Source organism: Oncorhynchus masou, chromosome 33, assembly GCF_036934945.1.
Source record: "Oncorhynchus masou masou isolate Uvic2021 chromosome 33, UVic_Omas_1.1, whole genome shotgun sequence".
Taxonomy (NCBI): domain Eukaryota; kingdom Metazoa; phylum Chordata; class Actinopteri; order Salmoniformes; family Salmonidae; genus Oncorhynchus; species Oncorhynchus masou.
Window position 1 is genome coordinate 30,699,727 of NC_088244.1, and position 6,111 is coordinate 30,705,837.

The window sequence follows — 6,111 nt, forward strand, 5'->3', positions numbered from 1 at the left end:
CAGCCAGCTAATGGAGTTTTCTGCTGTTTGGATTGAATCTCCACTGCTACTGCACATTACAGATGTATATGTTCATGCATGGACATTGTTAAAACGCTTAGGCCTTTTGTGCATGATATGCATAAATACTTGACACATCAATCTAGTCTAGTGTTACATCCATTTAGGGAATTCTCCCCTTCCACATAAACTAATCCTCTGTTATGTGTCACCATTACTTTTTTCTCTTCCACCATTTTGTTTTATCAGTGTAAGGAGGAGAGCTTTAGATTTTGTAGCCCTTTCAAAATGGAATCCCACTAAAACTAGAGTTCACTAGATATGAACTCTTAAAAGATACTGGGAAAAATACCTTTGACATAAAAGTGCGCTTTGTCAAGAACAATTGTAATATTATGGCTTTTCAAAAACATCAACAAACAGTATGTCTTAAAGAGGATCTTGATATGATGATGCAGTGAGCTCCAAAAGTTTTGGGACAGTGACACATTTCTGTTGTTTTTTTGGCTTTGTACTCCAGCACTTTGGATTTGAAATGACACAATGACTATGAGGTTAATGTGCAGACTGTCATCTTTAATTTGAGGGTATTTTCATCCATGTCGGGTTAACCTTTTAGAAATTACAGCACTTTTTGTAAATAGTCCCCCCATTGTAGGGGACCAAAAGTATTGGGACAAATGTACTTATGCATTTTAAAGTAGTCAAAAGTGTAGTATTTGGTCCCATAGTCCTAGCATGCAATGATTACATTAAGCTTGTGACTTTTGCTGTTTGTTTTGATTGTGTTTCAGATTATTTTGTGCCCAATAGAAATGAATGTTAAATCATGTGTTTTGTCATTTTGGAGTCACTTTTTTTGTAAATAAGAATAATATATTTCTAAACACTTCTTAATGTTAATGTGGATGCTACCATGATTACCGATTTAGTCCTGAATGAATCGCGATGAATTATGAGTGAAAACGTTACAGATGCACAAATATCATACTCCCCCAAAAATGCTAACCTCCTCAGTTATTGAAATGATGAGGTTAGCATGTCTTGGGGGTATGGTATATAATGCTAACCTCCTCAGTTATTGAAATGATGAGGTTAGCATGTCTTGGGGGTATGGTATATAATGCTAACCTCCTCAGTTATTGAAATGATGAGGTTAGCATGTCTTGGGGGTATGGTATATAATGCTAACCTCCTCAGTTATTGAAATGATGAGGTTAGCATGTCTTGGGGGTATGATATTTGTGCGTCTGTAACATTCTCACTCATCATTACATATAATTATTCAGGAGATGGGAGGGAGAGGAGGCCTGAGACACTTATCTGTAGTTTATGCCGTCTACAGTAACTTTGACGTTGATGTGGCCAGCATACCAAATGTCAGAAGGCTTCAAGGGGGGGGTGTGTGCCAATGCGACAGACCGAAACAAAAGAGAGGTTGACGGGGAGAAAATAAATTAGAGGTTGACTCATGGGCATTAATCCTGAGAGAAAATGAAAAAGTGTCTGCCAGTACAGTTTTTCATTTAATCTGATCAATAATGTATGGATCAAGATACGTGACAGAGACTTTGTCTGCTATTTCGAGTGTAAAGGTGTTAATCAGTGAAACGTTCAGTATTAGAGACATCTGATTTGCAATCAGCATATGTTCTTTTAGCGAAATCTATTTACAGAAAATCTACTATGTCTAAATAAATCGTGCTGTGTCATAATATTATTTAATTTCTACATTCGGTCACCAATTGAATTAAGAAAGGCCCGTCTTGATGTTGAGGGAACACCACATGTGTGTACCATCAAGTGTTGAAAGTCAGCAATCTCTACGCCACAACTCTACTATAATCAGAGATTTAGTGGACAAGTGGCACTTTGTTAGACCTGCTGTTTTGATGATGTAGTGGATGGTAACTCTGGGATATAATAAATACAAATATTTCCACTTAAAGTGATACTTCAGGATTTTGGCAATGATGCCCTTTATTCCCCAGAGTCCGATTAACCTGTAAATTGAATTTTATGTCTCTGCGTGCAGTTTGAAGGAGGTAGCTAACTAGCGTTATGACTGGAAGTCTATGGTAACTGCTAGCATGCTACTAGATACAATAGACTTCCAGTAATTGCGCCAATGCTAGATAGCATTGGTTTGCGAAACTACCTCTAACTTCCTTCATACTGGATGCAGAGACATAAAAAGGGTATCCATTCATTTGTATGTCACAGGGAAATAGATACAAATCCCGAGGTTTCCCTTTAATTATAAAATATATAATTTTCTTAATAATAGAGTGTATAAAGTATGTAGCAAAAATAGTCAAATCAAATGTATTGGTCACATATTTAGCAGATGTTATTGCGGGTGTAGCAAAATGCGTGTGTTTATAGCTCCAACAGTGCAGTAGTGTCTAAAAACAATTCACAACAATACACACAGCTAAAAGTAAAACAATGGAATTAAGAACTATACATAAATATTAGGTTGAGCAATGTCAAAGTGGCCATGACTAAATACAGTAGAATAGAATACAGTATATACATATAATATTAGTAAAGCAGTATGTAAACATTATTTAAACATTATTAAAGTGACTCGTGTTCCATTATTAAAATGTATTGTAATAAAAATATATAATGAAGTTCTAATTACATCCCTCAATTAATGTTAATAAATTTCCCTTGGTGATCAATAAAGGGTTCTATCTATCATTCGCATTACCAGATTGAGCATGAGCAGTCGAATGGGCTGGAAGCGCACAGTGAGAGGGATGGACACCAGACATCCTGTAGTGATGGCTGCCACCGAGATACTAAATCAAATCTAATGTTATTGGTCACATACACATGTTTAGCAGATGTTATTGCAGGTGTAGCGAAATGCTTGTACTAGCCAGGTATCCCGCGGTCTTATTTGGTAGAGACATGGGGGACCGGAGACACTGCGTATGTGTACACAAAGCCTGCATATGCACCCTGGGAATAGAACGTGGAAGTTCACAGATGAATCCATTGCTTTATACATACACTAATATGGACCAGGCTGCATAGTTTTAACAGAACAAGGCAATCGGTCATGAACAGGACAATTCAGTGTGTTCCTAAAGTGGTGCATGATCTCTATCACATTCTCTGTCATGTTCCCAATCCTGCAGCCTGTCCTGGACAGGGAGGGATCCACAATCAGAGGGTTCACCAGCTCCCCAAACACAATGAAGAAGTGTAGGGCCTGCAAAAACAAGAAATTGTGATGTACGGGAAAAAAATGTACTCAAAATACTCAACTGAACTGAGCATAGTTACTTCTCTCACCTGGCGAAAGACAGCCGCGTCCGTCTGATAGATGGCGACAACCTGGATATTGCCATTGGTGTCAATGACGCACATGGCCAGACCGGACACAGCCATGGTGATATCCAGCAGCATATTATGGCAGAAGGGGGATGATGGCAAATATTACAGAGATAAGTAGCAAGGACAAAAACAGGGCAGCGAGAGCACTGAACAAACAACCTTTGTTGCGAGGGGGGGCGCTATTATCTTTCTAGAGATAACATACACACATACTATAGGTTTGAATGGATCAAACATTGAACACGATGTTAGCCAACACTATGATTGAATTGTGCAAAGTATGCTGACTAGGGCCTCACTATGAATACAATAGGCTACAGAGGTAATTCCCAAATGTTCTGATGCATTCCCTGAGCTTCAATCTCAAATAACAGCCATATTTTTTTGTGAGAATTTTTTGAGAGAATTCAACTAGCACAGTTGTGCCCAAGCCCTTGTCAAGATGACTACTGTGTGAGCAGAAATAAGCTCTTCTTGTATAATCTAATATGTATTCACCGGGCTGGATCTCCATAAAATGCTTCACACAGGGATCAGAGAGCTGTTTGAATAGAGCTGCCGATGATCAGGCAGAACTGCTGGGAGAAGAACACCAAGGGGATCTGACTCAGTGTAGACTGTGTTTGACATTGCAAGTACAATATGGTGGGTCCCAGGAAGGCTATACAGAGTCCAAAACTGAATAACACACTCCAGTATGTACAGTTGTGGTGTAAGTTCCTTTTAAAAAGTGTTTGAATCCGCTCCATTAAAAACATGATAGTTTTTGTATTTGTATGTATTTTGGATCCCCAGTAGGTGCTGCCAGACAGCAGGCAACTGTTCCTGGGGTCCAGCAAAATTATTACAATACATTCACAACAGATTTCACAACATAGTAAGTGTTTGCCCTCAGGCCCCTACTCCACTACCACATATCTACAACACAAAATCCATGTGTACGTGTATGTATGTATGCGTCTGTGCCTATGTTTGTGTTGCTTCACAGTCCCCGCTGGTCCATAAGGTCTATTTTTATCTGTTTTTTAAATCAAATTTTATTGCTTGCATCAGTTACTTGATGTGGAATAGATTTCCATGTAGTCATGGCTGTTTGTAGTATTGTGTGCCTCCCATAGTCTGTTCTGGACTTGGGGGCTGTGAAGAGACCCCTGGTGGCATGTCTTGTGGGGTATGCATGGGTGTCCGAGCTGTGTGCCAGTAGTTCAAACAGACAGCTCGGTGCATTCAATATATCAAAACCTCTCACAAATACAAGTAGTGATGAAGTCAATTTCTCCTCCATTTTGAGCCAGGAGACATTGACATGCATGCTTCCAGTTCTCTGCTGCCAATGACTGGAACGAATTACAAAAATCTCTGGAACTGGAAACACTTACAGTGGGGCAAAAAAGTATTTAGTCAGCCACCAATTGTGCAAGTTCTCCCACTTAAAAAGATGAGAGAGAACTGTAATTTTCATCATAGGTACACTTCAACTATGACAGGCAAAATGAGGAAAAAAATCCATTCTTTCCTTTACACGGATCAGTCGTCCTGGTCCCTTTGCAGAAAAACATCCCCAAAGCATGATGTTTCCACCCCCATGCTTCACAGTAGGTATGGAGTTCATTGGATGCAACTCAACATTCTTTGTCCTCCAAACACGACGAGTTGAGTTTTTACCAAAAAGTTTAATTTTGGTTTGATCTGACCATATGACATTCTCCCAATCTTCTTCTGGATCATCCAAATGCTCTCGGGCAAACTTCAGACGGGCCTGGACATGTACTGGCTTAAGCAAGGGGACACGTCTGGCACTGCAGGATTTGAGTCCCTGGCGGCGTAGTGTGTTACTGATGGTAGGCTTTGTTACTTTGGTCCCAGCTCTCTGTAGGTCATTCACTAGGTCCCCCCGTGTGGTTCTGGGATGTTTGCTCACCGTTCTTGTGATCATTTTGACCCCATGGGGTGAGATCTTGCGTGGAGCCCCAGATCGAGGGAGATTATCAGTGGTCTTGTATGTCTTCCATTTCCTAATAATTGCTCCCACAGTTGATTTCTTCAAACCAAGCTGCTTACCTATTGCAGATTCAGTCTTCCCAGCCTGGTGCAGGTCTACAATTTTGTTTCTGGTGTCCTTTGACAGCTCTTTGGTCTTGGCCATAGTGGAGTTTGGAGTGTGACTGTTTGAGGTTGTGGACAGGTGTCTTTTATACTGATAACAAGTTCAAACAGGTGTCATTAATACAGGTAACGAGTGGAGGACAGAATATCCTCTTAAAGAAGAAGTTACAGGTCTGTGAGAGCCAGAAATCTTGCTTGTTTGTAGGTGACCAAATACTTATTTTCCACCATAATTTGCAAATAAATTCATAAAAAATCCTACAATGTGAGTTTCTGGATATTTTTTCTCTCATTTTGTCTGTCATAGTTGAAGTGTACCTATGATGCAAATTACAGGCCTCTCTCATTTTTTTAAGTGGGAGAACTTGCACAATTGGTGGCTGACTAAATACTTTTTTGCCCCACTGTATCTCCCTCACTAGCTTTAAGCACCAGCTGTCAGAGCAGTTTACAGATTACTGCACCTGTACATAGCCCATCTATAATTTAGCCCAAACAACTACCCCTTCCCCTACTGTATTTATTTATTTATATTTCTACTTTGCACATTCTTCCACTGCAAGTCTACCATTCCAGGGTTTTACTTGCTATATTGTATTTACTTTGCCACCATGGCCTTTTTTTTACTTTACCTCCCTTACCTCACCTCATTTGCTC